We start from the raw sequence: 15561 nt of genomic DNA, 5'->3' as shown, positions 1-15561 counted from the left end.
ACTAGAGTGGGTTGCCATGCCCTCCTCCAGGGGATCTTCCCAACCCAGGGATTGAACCCAGGTCTCCCACACTGCAGGTGGATTCTTTACTGCCTGAGCCACAAGGGAAGCCCAAGAATACTGGAATGGGTAGCTTATGCCTTCTCCAGGGGATCTTCCCAACCCAGGGATCGAACTGGGGTCTCCTGCATTGCAGGTGGATTCTTTACCAGCAGAGCTACCAGGAAGACCCCTAGTTGGCATTATGTTAACCTAGTGATCCTCCAAGAGGCTTTATATATCCCACAGCTGTTCCAAGGACGTACAAAGAAACCCCACCCTTCTGCGAATGCACCTATCTTAGTCAGTGCAGGTTTCTCTAACAAAATACCTTACAGTCGATGACTTACACCACAGATATTTATTTCTCCATTCTGGAGGCTGGAAAGTCCAAAGTCTAGGTGTTTTAACACCTAGATTATGTCTTTACATGGCAGCGGATGGGGAGTGCCTTAGTCTCCTTATAAGGGCACCTTCATGGGATTGACCTAATGATCTTCCAAAAGCTCCGCCACCAAATACCATCAACTGGGGATTAGGGCTTCCAGAACAAAAACATTCAGTCTGTAGCAACCCTAAACTATCTGTTTTTCCATCTTCCCTGAACAAGATCTGGCCCTGGACTGGGACAGCTAGACCAAGGTTTCTGATGACTTGCTTTTCTCTCTCTCTCTCTCTCTCTCTTTTTCTGTTCTCTATCCTCATGCTCAGCCCCCACAAATCTGAAGTGCTTTTGAAGGAGGAAGCAGACAGAACAGGCTCCATCTCAAAAGCAGGACTCCATGTCGGGCCGGACTGTGGACTTTGAGCTCTATGCCCAGTATCTATGGAAACGACATACCAACTGGAAAACCAGGCCCCCTGGATGGAAGAGCCCCAGGGCTCGTACCTAGACTCTCTGTTGCCTAAAAGAATACCCTAATTGTCTGTGTAACCAAATAGAATCATAAATTCTATTATGCTTATTGGGGTGTGACCACAGGCCTATTGATAATTGTCCACTGTTAACTACCTAGGCTTAAGGCATATGAATCACAGGTTAACTTTGATTGTATCTTTCTTTTCCTTTGTCCAGACTAGTTTCAGGGAATCTGGGGAGGTGGGTTTTGGCACATACACTTAGGGTATATAAGGTTTTCAGAAAAACTGATCAGGGTCCTTGGCTAAGAGAAGTCTCTGCCTTGGGCCCGCCGGTGTAATAAACTGCACTCCACTATCTGCATTGTCCTGAGTAAGTTTGTTTCCCAGAACTCGTGGCTACAACATTTGGTGCATGGGCTGGGAAACTCCTAACTTTGAGGAGACAAGTCCCATTTGGTACTACTCCGAGGCCTTGAGGCTTGAATCTTCTAGAGGGGGAAGGCGACTCACCCTTCAGGAAGGATTCTGCTTCTCAACGCCCAGACCCTTCACGTTAGCAGGTAGTGGATGGCAGCAGGGGAACTGAGCGCTCAGGTGAGGAGGAACCCACCCAGCATGGTGGAAGAGGGGGCCTGATCACCCCCCTGGGAGTGACTAGAAGGGTACAGACCCACAGGAGCCTGGAATAGGCAGGCAGAAGCGATTGCTTGGTACACAGGTTGATGAGCATGTTAGGGCTTAGGAAGGAAATTTGTGAATGTCATTTAGGAGGTGGTGTCCACGCCGTCTTGGGGAAAACCATTACCAAGCAATCACCAGGGGATTGTTAGGAGAAGAAACTTGGTCTTTTGTGTTTGTATTCTGCCCTGCCTGAGGAGGTGTCCCATCTGCTGTGAAATTCTTGACCCCTTCGGAAATGTCAGGCTAGAAGGAGGGGGATACATAAGTGAGTACGAATTGGCTTTTCTGGAGACAGCCTCGGATGTGGGATATTTAACCCATCTGTATTTTCCTCCGCACCTGATCAAGTCCACAAATGCAGAATGGACTTTAAAAGTTAAGGGAGAAACAGTCTTGGATCACATGGTGTTCTGGTTCGGCTGTGCTGACCGGCAGGTGAAGACACGCTGATCTCCCTTCTCCCTCTGGGATCTGGCAGGTAAGGCTCTTCTCACCCCAATTAGGAAGGAGGCAGAATGGCAATTTAAGTGTCATTGATAGGAAATATTAGAAGTACACAGGGTACCAAGAACTTTGTAGACAGAAAGAAAAGGAAAAGTAGAAGAAGATCTGAGAAGGTAAGCAAGATGGGGAGAAGTGAATCTAAGGCAACTGTATTGAAGTGCATGATTTAAAATTTAAAGAAGGGATTTGGAGGAGACTACCGGGTGAAGATGAAGTCTAACCGCCTCCACATACTCTGCGAGGTCGAATGGCCCCCTATGGGAGTAGGAGGGCCACCAGAGAACACCATGAACTTAAAAATAGTGGAAGCAGTCTATACAGTAGTCACAGGAAAGCCAGGACACCTGGATCAATATCCATAAACTGGACTCATGGCTAGGGTTAGCTCAAGACCCTCCTACTTGGACAAGGTTATATCGGGTGACTATTTTACAAGGTCTCAAGAGGGGGGCCCGAAAAGCTATGAGTATCGCAAAACCCTCCGAAATGATTCAGAGGGAAAGCGAATCACCCTCTGAGTTCTGCGAAAGACTGTGCGAGGCCTATAGACTTTATACGCCAATAGACCCAGCCAGAGGCTGCTGGGTCTCAGATGGTGATAAATGCAGCCTTTGTGTCTCTAGCCTACCCTGAAAATGGCAGATGGGGGGACACCAAGTGACTCATGAATTTTTATACATCCCTGAATGCCCAGTACCTTTGTTAGGAAGAGACTTGCTGTCTAAATTGGGGGCACAAGTGACCTTCCCCCCATGAAAGACCCACTGTTCAAGTGGGCTCAACCACCTATTTACTCTTCCTCTCAGTAACCTCTCAAGATGAATGGAGGTTGCACAGTCTCCCGGCAGGGAAACCGGATGAGCTAAACAGTCAAGAGAGAGTTAACTCACTCTTTTTCGCGGCACCTCGGAGGCTGTCAGCCACTTCAGAATGAAGCTGAACATCTCTTTCCCACCCACTGGCTGCCAGAAGCTCATTGAAATGGTCAATGAACGAAAACTTCGTACCTTCTACAAGAAGCATATGGCCACAGAAGTTGCTGCTGACGCTCTGGGTGAAGAATGGAAGAGTTATGTGGGCCGAATCAGTGGCGGGAACGATAAGCAGGGTTTCCCCATGAAGCAGGGTGTCTTGACCCACGGCCGAGTTCGCCTGCTACTGAGTAAGGGGCATTCCTGTTACAGACCAAGGAAGACTGGAGAGACAAAGCACAAATCTGTACGGGGTTGCATTGTGGATGCCAATCTGAGTGTTCTCAACTTGGTCATCATGAAAAAAGGGGAGAAGGATATTCCTGGACTCACTGATACTACAGTGCCTCGTCGCCTGGGTCCCAAAAGAGCTAGCAGAATCCGCAAACTTTTCAGTCTAAGGAAGATGATGTCCGCCAGTATGTTGTGCGAAAGCCCCTAAACAAAGAAGGTAAGAAACCCAGGACTAAAGCACCCAAGATTCAGCGTCTCGTGACTCCATGAGTTCTGCAACACAAACGCCGGTGTATTGCTCTGAAGAAACAGCGTACTAAGAAAAACAAAGAAGAGGCCGCAGAATATGCTAAACTTTTGGCCAAGAGATGAAGGAGGCCAAAGAAAAATGGCAGGAACAGATTGCCAAGAGACGGAGGCTGTCCTCTCTGAGAGCTTCTACTTCTAAGTCTGAGTCCAGTCAAAAATGAGATGTTGTAAGAGTAACAAATAAATAAGATCAGACATCAAAAAAAAAAAAAAAGAGAGAGAGAGAGAGAGAGTTAACTCAACAATTCCCTGAGGTCTGGGCAGAATACAACCCCCTACCCCAACCCCAGGCTTGCAAAACAAATCCCACTGGTAATAGAACTCAAACCCAGCACAATTACATAAGCACCCACATTGGTCCTGCCAGACCTTGCTAAGCCATTCACTCTTTATGTGACTGAAAAGGACAAAGTGGCTACGGGAGTGTTGTCCCAGATTATGGGGACATGGGACAGACCAGTGACTTATCTCTAATCAGCTGGACAATGTTGCTGGGATGGGTGGCTGGGATGCTTATGGGCAGTTGCTGCAGTGGCCTTACTGGCCCGGGAGGCAACCAAGCTGACTTTGGGCCAAGATTTGTTCGTAAAAATCCCGCATGAGGTCAACACTCCCCTGTAAGGGGACCCCCATAAATGGCTGTCAACATCCTGGATTACTCAATACCAGGGACTGTCATGTGAGAACCCCCATGTTGCTACTGAGCCTTGTCAGGCCCTGGATCTGGCCACTCTCTTTCTTGTGGGAGAAGGCAGGCCCTCACATGATTGCAAGGAAATATGCCAGCAGACCTGACCTGAGAGACCGGCCAACTCACATTTGGTCCTGTACACCAATGGCACCAGCCTGGTGAAACGAGGACAATGACTGTTGGGATGTGCAGTGGTCATGGAAGAAACCATCGCTGAGACTAGCTCTCTGCCATCACACTGGTCCGCTCAACCGGCTGAACTATATGCTATAATCCAGGCTCTCCAGCTGTCAAAAGGTAAGAAGACACAGACTCCAGGTATGCTTTTGCCACACTACAGGGCTCTGTATAAGGAGAGAGGCCTTTGACAGCTGGTGAAAAAGATACTAAAAATAAGGAAGAAATTAAGACCCTATTAGATGCTGCCTGGGAACCAGAAAGGGCTGCAGTCATACACTGCTGAGGACATCAAAAAGAGGATACCCCCTGGGCTCAGGGAACAGACCGGCAGATAAGACCTCTAAACAAGCTGCCGAGGGCTTGGGGGTGACAAGTGAAGCCCCTATTAAAGCTCTCTTATTGGTGGAGCTACCTGAGCTAGTGTTAGACTCTCCAAAGTACACTGAAGCCCAAAACCAACTAGCTAAAGCAGAAGGGGCCATCAAGACTTTTAAAGGGATGGTGGGAATTGCCAGGTGGCAAATTATTGGTACCGGAGGAGCTGGCACCCACTCTGGTAAGCCAAACACACCAAGTGACCCAGCTGGGCCATGATAAACTGGAAGAGCTAATTCAAAAATATTTCTTGGTTCTCCTCCTCTCTTCCCTATGCAGGACAAAATCTCAGAACTGCACTGCCTGCTCACAGGTCAATGCTGCCTTTTGGCACAGACAGAAGCCTCCGGGGATTCAGGTAAAAGGCACGCTGCCCTTTGAACACCTGGAAGTGGACTTCACTGAAATGAAACCTCACCGACACTACTGTTACCTGCTGGTCATGGTATGTACATTCTCAGGATGGGTAGAAGCTTTTCCTACCCGGACTGAAAGAGCATCAGAAGTAGCTTAGGGAGATAGTTCCCAGATTTGGATTTCCTACCACCATTGGATCGGACAATGGCCCGGCTTTCATAGCTGATTTAGTATGACAAGTAAGCAAAGCTTTAAACATCAAGTGGAAATTACATACAGCATATAGGCCCCAGAGTTCTGGGATGGTGGAAGGAACCAACCAGATACTTAAAGAGACTCTCCAAGTGGATCTTAGAGACTGACTGTTCCTGGGTGGACTTGCTTCCGATGGCTCTGCTCAGACTCAGGATGACCCCACAGTCCCAAGGCTATTCGCTGTAGGAAATTGTGTATGGGAGGCCCCCTCCCATAATAAAACAGGTGTCAATAAATTTGCCTCAGGTAAGGGGAGATGAGATTTCACAGCAGGCAGAACAGCTTGGTAAGGTAATAAATCAGGTAACTAAGTTTGTACAAGAAAGGGTGGCATTCCCCCTTGGGGAACAGATTCATGAATTTGTGCCCAGAGATCAGGTGTGGCCAAGGACTGGAAACACAACTCCTTGGCCCCACAGTGGAGGGGTCCAGATACTGTTGTTCTAACCAGACCTACTGCAGTTAGAGTTGCAGATGTCACCCCCTGGATCCACCACATGGGTTGAAGAGAGCATACCATGCAGACCTGGGGGATGCCGAGTGGACCACACAAAACGACCCCACTGATCCCCATGAAACCAAGATCATCTTAAAGAAGGAAAAGAGATGAAGCTCTATGATCCACTGCTATGGTCCACTCTATGATCCACTCTATGATCCACAAGGACTTGCTGGCATCATCTTGAGACTAACCATAGTTTCAGCACAAAGAGAGACCTGTGCTCTAAAGTTGAATGTTGCGTATATATTCCTGATTTATCTGGCTATATATCAGCCACCCCAGATGACATGAAAGGTCAGGTAAAAGTTATGTCTGATGATAATCTTCCTTTTTGGACTTCGGTCCTATCTTGGGTGAAGGGTGATTGGTGGAAAACTATATTTACCATTATAGTTGCCTTGATAGTTTTGCTTTGTGGACCCTTTATTTTACAATGTATTATGAACTTTGTAACCCAAAGGTTGGTGTTGTTCTCCCAAATTGGAGGTCAGAGAGTCAGGGTGCAATATATCCCTATGAATGATGCTCATACTATGAGTTAAGAACATTAAGAGGGGGAAATGAAGGAGGAAGCAGACAGAACAGGCTCCATCTCGAAAGCAGGACTCCATCTTGGGCTGGACTGTGGACTTTGAGCTAATATGCCCAGTATCTATGGAAACGACATACCAACTGGAAAATCATGCCTGGATGGAAAAGCCCCAGGGCTTGTACCTAGACTCTCTGTCACCTAAAAGAATACCCTAATTATCTGTGTAACCAAATAGAATCATAAATTCTATTATGCTTATTGGGGTATGACCACAGGCCTATTGATAATTGTCCACTGTTAACTACCTAGGCTTAAGGCATATGAATCATGGGTTAACTTTGATTGTATCTTTCTTTTCCTTTGTCCAGACTAGTTTCAGGGAATTTGGGGAGGTGGGTTTGGGCACATACACTTAGAGTATATAAGGTTTTCAGAAAAACTGGTCAGGGTCCTTGGCTAAGAGGAGACTCTGCCTTGGGCCCGCCGGTGTAATAAACTGCATTCCACTATCTTCATTGTCCTTCTGAGTTTGTTTCCCAGAATGCGTGGCTACAACACTTTCCTTGTCAATATTAATGAGAGAGCTACAGGGAAAGAAACTACAAGACAAAGAAAATGATTCAGAGAGATAATTCAAACCATACCGTCTTCATTATGCACCTTTGAGTCTTTTATTTTTAAATTTCATTTGGTATCAGCAGTTCCTTGAAGGGAAGTTACTTTCATCCTTTGAAGACTTGTTTGATTTTTAGAGATGGTCAAAATTATTTCAAGGCAAATCTTTTGATTAAAATGGGTGAACTATTTGGACAATAGGCTAAGGCATTAAAATTTAAAAAAAAAAAAAAGAGGAAAGGGAAGCAAAAGGAAAAAAAATCATAGAGATGCTCAGGTATATGGGGCAGAAATGCACTGAAAACAGTCAGGGGCTTGTAGCTCCTGCCCTGTTCCTGAACATTCTCTAGAAAGTCTACTGGTTTAGAGGTACATTGGATGAGAGGACAGTAAAAGCCAAACACTCAGTTACCAACAAACTATTGCTTACATTTAAGCTCCTATACAATGACACAAACTTTTAAAGACTAAGCTTTTAACTTACAGTTTAGGACAAATGTATTTAAGATCAAACATCATACTGCACAGCTGTTTCTTGGGACTGACCAATGTGCTGTCATTGGCCACCAAAAGGGTCTGTTGAATATTGACCTAGTCTGTTCCCTACTTCTTACAAAGTATCATTGACACTGGTATAGACAGCGTGAATGGGGAAAAGTTTAAGCCAAATACTTATTAGTTGTTTTTGTGCTATTTGAAGCTGCCTCTTACCCAGTCATGTAACTGTAGAGTTGCATCTCTAGCCCACCTTAATTCCTCATTTCCAAGATCCTCGCAAAGTTAAGCTGGTGCTTTCCTCATTTTAGAGGTCGTTGTCTGATGTTAATGTGTAAGAGCCGAGATCGATATAGAAGTGATATTATTTTCTCTCCCTTCTTAACAATGTCATTAGTCCTTGTTCAGTGGGCACGTCACATACCTTTCTGTTCTCTTAGAGAAAAATATTGCTCAAGCTTTGCAAAGTACCTTCAAATAACTTTTTGAAGAACAGCCAAAAAAAAAAAAAAAAATGAGCTATGAAGATGAGGAGTCAGCTCTTTAAGTCAAAAATATTAGTTGAATAAAGATGCCCAAGGTCATCTTAATAGAAAATTTAAGAACATATTAGAGATTGAAGTATAGTCTCCCAGCTTTGCAAATTACTAGTTTTCTGACCTAAGATCAATTACTTAACCTCTTTGCACCTCAGTTTTCACTTCTGTAAGGAAGTGATAATAAAGTCTATACTCCTGAGCTCACAGCTCTTGTCTAGTTCAGGATGAGACTTACCTGTAGAAGAAGCACATCACTAGCGAGCTGCTTTCCTAAGGTACCTGCAGTGAAGTGTCCAAGAAATTATCCTACCCAGGGAAATTGGACAGCAGAATGCATGATAGTGCAAACTTTTAATTTTTTTAAAAAAGCATTTGCTTATTTTATTTATTTGGCTGTAATAAATTTGTCTTAGTTGCAACATGTAAGATCTAGCTCCCTGAGCAGAAATCAAAGCCGGGCCCCCTACATCAGGAGTGTGGAGTCTTAGCTACTGTACCACCAGGGAAGTCCCACATATTCTTTCTAAAGAGCAGGCAATTCAGAGGGTGAAAAAGCATGAGTCTTGGTCTAGACCCTCCCTGGGGATGAAAATGGTCTTGAGCGAGTAACCCAAGCGTGCTCTGAGCCTCAATGTCATTATCCATGAGATGCAGTAAAACATCAAGCATTCAGTGATGGAATTAAATACATTTTTGCAGTACCAGTTACATGTAGGTGAGAAGACAAAAGGTTATTTTTAGAGATGAGGAAACTAGAATCCAAATGGATTACATAATCTGCTTAAAGTTACAGTATTTGTAACCACAGCACCAGAACACAAGTACAGATCTTGTGACTCCATCTCGACCACTTTTTCTATAATAAAGTGAACTTCATTTGGGCCACAAACCCCTCTGAGAATCTGCCAAATCTATTAAATCCACCTCTCAGAAAAAGGCATATAATTTTTGCATATAATTTCAGATATCCATGGACCTCCCAGGGGGCCATAGACCCAGATTAAGAATCCCTGTACTCCAGACTGTGGGCTTCCCTAAATACTTCTGGGTGTATTTGCCAAATGAGAACATCATTTTTGTCCTTATGTCAGAAGAGAAGGATAGATTTTTATGATACTAAAGTGGTATAGAAAGTCTTTAACTGACACAGGAAACTTTAAAAAAGCTTTCTTCAGACTCTCATGATTTTAAAGCACTCCTTAGATGCTGAGGATATTCCAAAATCTGAGCCACATTCAGACATTTATTCAGCAAATCCTTCCCAAGGACCCCGGAGTAACAATGGGGCCCAAGACAGAGCCTACTCTCATGGAATTTATATTCCCCACTAGGGGAGATGGACAGTAAACAAAATCATGTCACATTGGGTATAAGACAGGGTGATGTGACAAAGAATGATGGGTTGGGAAGGAGGGTCTCCTAAGCACCGCATGGACAAGGAAGATTCCTCTGAGGAGTTGGTATCTGAGATGTAACAGAGAGGATGAAAAGTAACTGGGGAAGATCTCAGACCCAAATATTTCATGCACAGGAAACACCTCCTACAAAACCTCCAAATGGGAATGAACTGGGTATATGCCGCTGTGGCGGCAGCGGGCTCACCTAGAGGGCAAGTGGCAGGAGACGAGCCTGGAGGGGTGGGTGATGCCAGTCCCTGCGGGGCCTTGTACAGCAGCGTGAAGAGTGCGGCTTCTATTCCACAGGAGACGGGAAACACTGGAGAAGCGAGGTCAGTGACATCTGATTCATGTTATACAAGATCACTCGGGCTGCTATGTGGGAATGAGTTTCAAGGGGCAGGAGTTTAAAAAAAAGAATATGAGTAGTCCAGGAAAGGAATGGTAATGATGAAGACAGAGAAAAGGTAACAAATCTGGAATGCTTTCTGGAGGTTGAGAGTATAGGCCTGGTCAACAGACTGGATGTGAGGAGGTAAAAAAAAATTAAACCGAAGGACCATACCTAGGGTTTGGCCAGAGCAACTGGTTCACGCTGACAGTATTTCTTGAGGGGCCGCAGACCAGAGCTGGAGAAGGAGCAGGCTTGAGCGGGGAGTGGAGGTAAGACAAGCAATCTGGAGTTAAGATCTGCTCTGCTAAGTCTGCAGTTAGAGATATGATGTTAGAGCTCCAGTGAGAGGTCCAGGTAAAAGACACAAACTCAGAGTTGTTCCTATCTCAATGCATATAAAATCATACAATTGCATAAGATTAACTTGTTGTTTAGTTGCTAAGTAATGTCTGACTCTTTGCGACCCCATGGACGGTAGCCCACCCGGTTCTTTTGTCCATGGGATTCTCTAGGCAAGAATACTGGAGTGGGTTGCCATTTCCTTCTCCAAAAATTAACTAGAGAAGCATGCAAATATTGGGTTGGCCAAAAAGTCCCTTTGGGATTTTCTGTAATATCATACCCATATGAACTTTTTGGGCAATAGAAAGATTAGAAGATGGCACAGGACATCGCTTTGGAGAAGGTCAATACTTCGTGGTCGACCAGAAGAACTAGAGGCAGCAAAAGCAACTGACAAAGAGTCAACGGAGAGGTAGAAGGAAATGAAGAGTGCTGTGTCACCAAAGCCAAAAAACAAAAGTATTTCCAGAAAAAGAGAATGAAGAACTGTGGCAAATGCTCCTTAGAGGTTATAGCAGAGACCCTCATTTCCTGGTTCTCATAAGCTGGAATGTAGATATGGAAGTGACCCAGCTTCAATCACGCACATGAGGACAATACTCTGGAATATCAGGGAAACTGAGGAAGGGAACCTGGATCCCCTAATGCTCTTGTGGAGAAGAGCTATCCATCTGCTACAGATCGCCCACTTCCTTCTGGACACCTTTTAAAAGAAATTAACTCTTTCTCTAGAATCACTCTACTTTGAGGTCTCTATTTTACCAACTTAGCCTATACCATGCGGCTTCCCTAGTGGCTCAGATGATAAGGAGTCCACCAGCAAAGAGGGAGACCCAGGTTTGATCCCTGGGTCAGGAAGATCCCCTGGAGAAGGGAATGGCTTCCCACTCCAGTATTCTTGCCTGGAGAATTCCATGGACACAGGAGCCTGGTGGGCTACAGTCCATGGGGTCACAAAGAGTGAGACACAACCAAGTGACCAACATTTGCACTTACTTGTAGCCTGTACTATAACCTAGCCACACGTCAAGAAAACGCAACATGGAACAACATGGTGACTTTGACGATTTCAGAGGTATCATTGGGACTAAAACCTGATAGGATAAATTAATCTATTCATTCATTCTTACATTCATTCAGAATTTTTATTGAGTTTTTACTATCTGTGATGCACTGTCCTAGGCCCTGGGACATAACAGAAAACAAAACAAATAATGCTCTTGCCTTCATGGAACTTGTATTCTGGTGGAGGAGACAAAGGGTAAATATAAAAACAGATAACAAATAAACAGACATGAAGACCAGTGATACATGAGTATCACTGACTCAATGGACATGAATTTGAGCATCTGAGAGATGGTGAAGGACAGGGAAGCCTGGCGTGCTTCAGTCCATCATGGGGCTTCAAAGAGTCGGACACTTTTAGCAACTGAACAACAACAACAAGCAAATGGGAATTAAGGGACAAGCTATATGAAAATCTTAAAGAATAGTACACCAAACAGAGGGAACGGAAACTACTGAGTCCCCTAGTCAGGAATTCACCTGTTCCAGGAATAGCAAGCAATCTGATGTGCTATCGAGCATAGTAAATGAGATAGAAAGTAGCAACAGATGAAATTAGAGAAAAAGAAAAGTGTCAGATTGTGGATGTGCTTTGTAAACCAGGACAAAGGGTTTCCATTTTTAAAAAAAGTTTATTGGACTATAGTTGATTTACAGTGTTGTGTTAGTTTCAGGTATGTGTGTATATGCTTAGTCACTCAGTCACGTCCGACTCTTTGCAACCCCATGGACTGTGGCCTGCCAGGCTCCTCTGTCCACAGGGATTCTCCGGACAAGAATACTGGAACGGGTTGCCATGCCTTTCTCCAGGGCATCTTACCAACCCAGGGATTGAACCCAGGTCTCCCACATTGCAGGCAGATTCTTTACCAGCTGAGCTACCAGGGAAGCAGCTTTTTATTTCATTGTAGATAGGATAGGAAGTTATTGGAGTAATCATAGAGGTTTTAACCAGCTCTGGCGTTTTAGAATACTGATCTTGCTGCTCTTTGAGGAAATGGATGTAGGAGTTAATTGAAATAATCCAGGCTAGAGATGATGGTGGCTTGGACTTGAATAACAGTGCTGGAGGTGGTGAGAAATGGTCTGATTTTGAGCATGTGTGAATGCTGGGATTGGCTATCGAGTGTGTATGGAAGCATCTTTGAGATGATCTGCTTGCTGTGAAGGCGAGTAGGGAACTGGAACAACAGCTGAAAAGTTTACAGGGGTTTAGAAGTCCGTCTGTCTCTCTGGGGGTCTCGTTCTGTCTCTGACTCTTTCTGTCACTGTCTCTTTTTCCCTTTCTCTTTTTCAAAGGTGGGAAATATCAGAGTTAGTGTGGTGATCTGGTAGAAAGGAGAGAACTGATAACCTAGGAAAGACAGGTGATATTTGCAGGAGAAGGATGGATCCAGAATTAAGACAAAGGTTTGGTCTTTAACAGGAGTAGACACTTTATCCATTGAAAAAAAAAAGGGGGAGGGCATGTGTTAGAAATTTACTGGCATGGAAATAGAGAAATTCTTGGGTGGTGGCATCTGTTTTATCAGTAGAGTATGAGGTAACTGAGCGTGAAGACGTGGGCAAGAGAATGTGCTTGAGTAAGAGAGTGTAGCAGGTTTGAGGAAAGAGAAGTGCTGTGGCATGACTGTTTCAGAGTGAGAAACACAGAAACACATGAAGAAGTCCAGGAGGACTGATGAGTGGTACTGAGCACATCTTAAATGGGAGGTCCCGAATTTAAAGCGAGCCTAGTCAGCACCAGTGCTGTGCTTTCCTGTTGCCCACTTCAATTATTTGTGTACAGGTGCTGAGTAGGTGTTCAGCTGTGCTTAACCTAGGCTGGAGTTTTACTAGACAAATGGAGAGGAAGCAGCGGTTTTCAGTATTTGCAAAGGAGAAGTAGGAGGCTGGACGCTGGTTCTAAACTGAGAAGAAAAATAATCAAAGAAACCAATGATGCAGATTTTGGAGGGGGTGGTCCCAAATTAATACAGCTTGGAAGGCCTGCTTGAAGACAAGAATACAAAATTATAAATACAGAATTAGGCATAGGAGTTATTTGTTTAGGATGATAAGAATATTTACAAGAAGTTATGAAGATATAAAGTTGATGGTGATGGTTAATTTTATTCACCAACTTGACTGGCTAAGGGAATCTCAGATAGCTGGTAAGATATTTCTGGGTGTGACTTGGAGGTTCTTTCCAGAAGAGATTAGCATTTGAATTGTTGAACTGTGTAAAGCAGACAGCCCTCCCGATGTGGGTGGGCATCATTCCACCCACCGAGAGCCTGAACAGAACAAAAGTGTGGAGGAAGGGTGAACGCATGCTCTCTCTGCCTGAGCTGAGACATGGGTCTCCTGCCGTGGAGGCTGGCAATCCTGGTTCTCATGCTTCTGGATGCTGGTATGGACATATGCACCAGTCCCTCCCAGTTCTTAGATCTTTGGACTCAGGCTGAATTATACCACCAGCTTTCCTGGACCCATAGCCTGCCTTCACAGATCATGAGACTTAATTAGCTTCCATAACTTCAAGAGTCAATTTCTATAATAAATCTCTTCTTATATATATACCTACATATATTCTCCTGGTGCTGCTCCTCTGGAGAACCCTGACTAACACACTGATATATGACATTAACATAACAAAATCCAGAGCATTTACAGGATATTTTTATTTATTAACTGCATGAAAGTTATTATATAACTATCATATTATTATCCTTACATATTTTAGTTATATAAACTTTGATCACCTCCTCATGTGAGAACCATTTTGCTATAATCTTTTAATACAGAAAACAGAGAGATAATTTAGTTCTGTCTCTAGCATGGTTGACTGAAAACTATTTACTGATATCTAGGATATAAACATGTAACATCACACACAGATACACTTGATCTATGTAGTATAGCTACAGGTTTCTGCCCTACTGCTGTAGGAATTTTGATAAATTTGATTTTACATAGTTCCTGTCATAAAAGAAAACAATTTGCAGGACAATTTTTATATGTGCATTATCAAAAATATTCATAACAGGTGAGCTTCTGTTTTCACTGGGCATTGCTGAGAACTAAAAGCATCACTCACACAGTTTTACAAGACTACACTTCTCATGTGCTTGTTTAATTTTTACTGGAGTATAGTTAATTTACAGTGTTGTATTGGCTTCAAGCGTAGAGCAAAGTGAATCAAATATACATAACGTTTGTGTGCTCAGTCAAGTTCAACTGTTTGCAACTCCATGGACTGTAGCCCTCCAGGCTCCTCTGTCTATGGGATTTCCCAGTTCCCAGGCAAGAATCTTGGAGTGAGTTGCCATTTCCTCCTCCAGGGGATCTTCCTGACCCAGGGATCGAATCTCCATCCTCTGCATCTCCTGCATTGGCAGGCAGATTCTTTACCATTGGAACCACCTGGGAAGCCTACATACACATACATCCGCTGTCTTTTTAGATTCTTTCCCCATATAGGTCATTACAGACCTTACAGACATTACCGTTCCCTGTGCTGTACGGTAGGTCCTTAAAGTAAGACAAAGATAAATATCATATGACAGCACTTATTTGTGGAATTCGAAAAAATGATATGAATGAACTTTTCACAAAACAGAAATACAGTCACAGATATAGCAAATAAACTTAATGATTACCAGGGGGCTAAAGGGGGAAGGGATAAACTGGGAGACCGAGGTTGACATACACCCCTTACATTTTTAAAAATTTTATTTTTATTTATTTGGCTGTGCTGGGTCTTAGTTGCAGCATGCAGGATCTTTAGTTGCAGCAGGCAAACTCTCAATTGCCGTCTGTGGGAGCTAGTTCTCTGACCAGGGTCGAACCCAGGCCCCCTGCATTGGGACTGTGGAGTCTTAGCCACTGGACCACCAGGGAAAAGTCCACACCCTACTGTTTTTAACTCTTTTCCATTACCTACAGCAAAAGGTCAGTTGGTAAAGAATCAGCCTGCAATGCAGGAGACCCCAGTTCTATTTCTGGGTCAGGAAGATCTGCTGAAGAAGGGATAGGCTACCCACTCCAGTATTCTTGGGCTTCCCTTGTAGCTCAGCTGGTAAAGAATCTGCCTGCAATGTGGGAGACCTGGGTTCGATCCCTGGGTTGGGAAGATTCCCCTGGAGAAGGGAAAGGCTACCCACTCCAGCATTCTTGGCCTGGAGAATTCCTTGGACTGTACAGCCCATTGGGTCGCAAAGAGACGGACAAGACTGAGCGAC

The 15561-nt window shown here is 44.2% G+C and overlaps 1 pseudogene; it reads left to right on the top strand.

Annotated features, from left to right (window-relative positions):
* The first annotated feature begins 3015 nt into the window (after positions 1–3015).
* On the top strand, positions 3016–3760 carry LOC133047139 (small ribosomal subunit protein eS6-like; annotated as a pseudogene).
* The last annotated feature ends 11801 nt before the right edge of the window (positions 3761–15561 follow it).

This window comes from Dama dama, chromosome 26 (genome assembly GCF_033118175.1).
Source record: "Dama dama isolate Ldn47 chromosome 26, ASM3311817v1, whole genome shotgun sequence".
NCBI lineage: Eukaryota > Metazoa > Chordata > Mammalia > Artiodactyla > Cervidae > Dama > Dama dama.
Note: the sequence above shows the minus strand (reverse complement) of the source record. Positions and strands in the feature narration are given on the sequence as shown.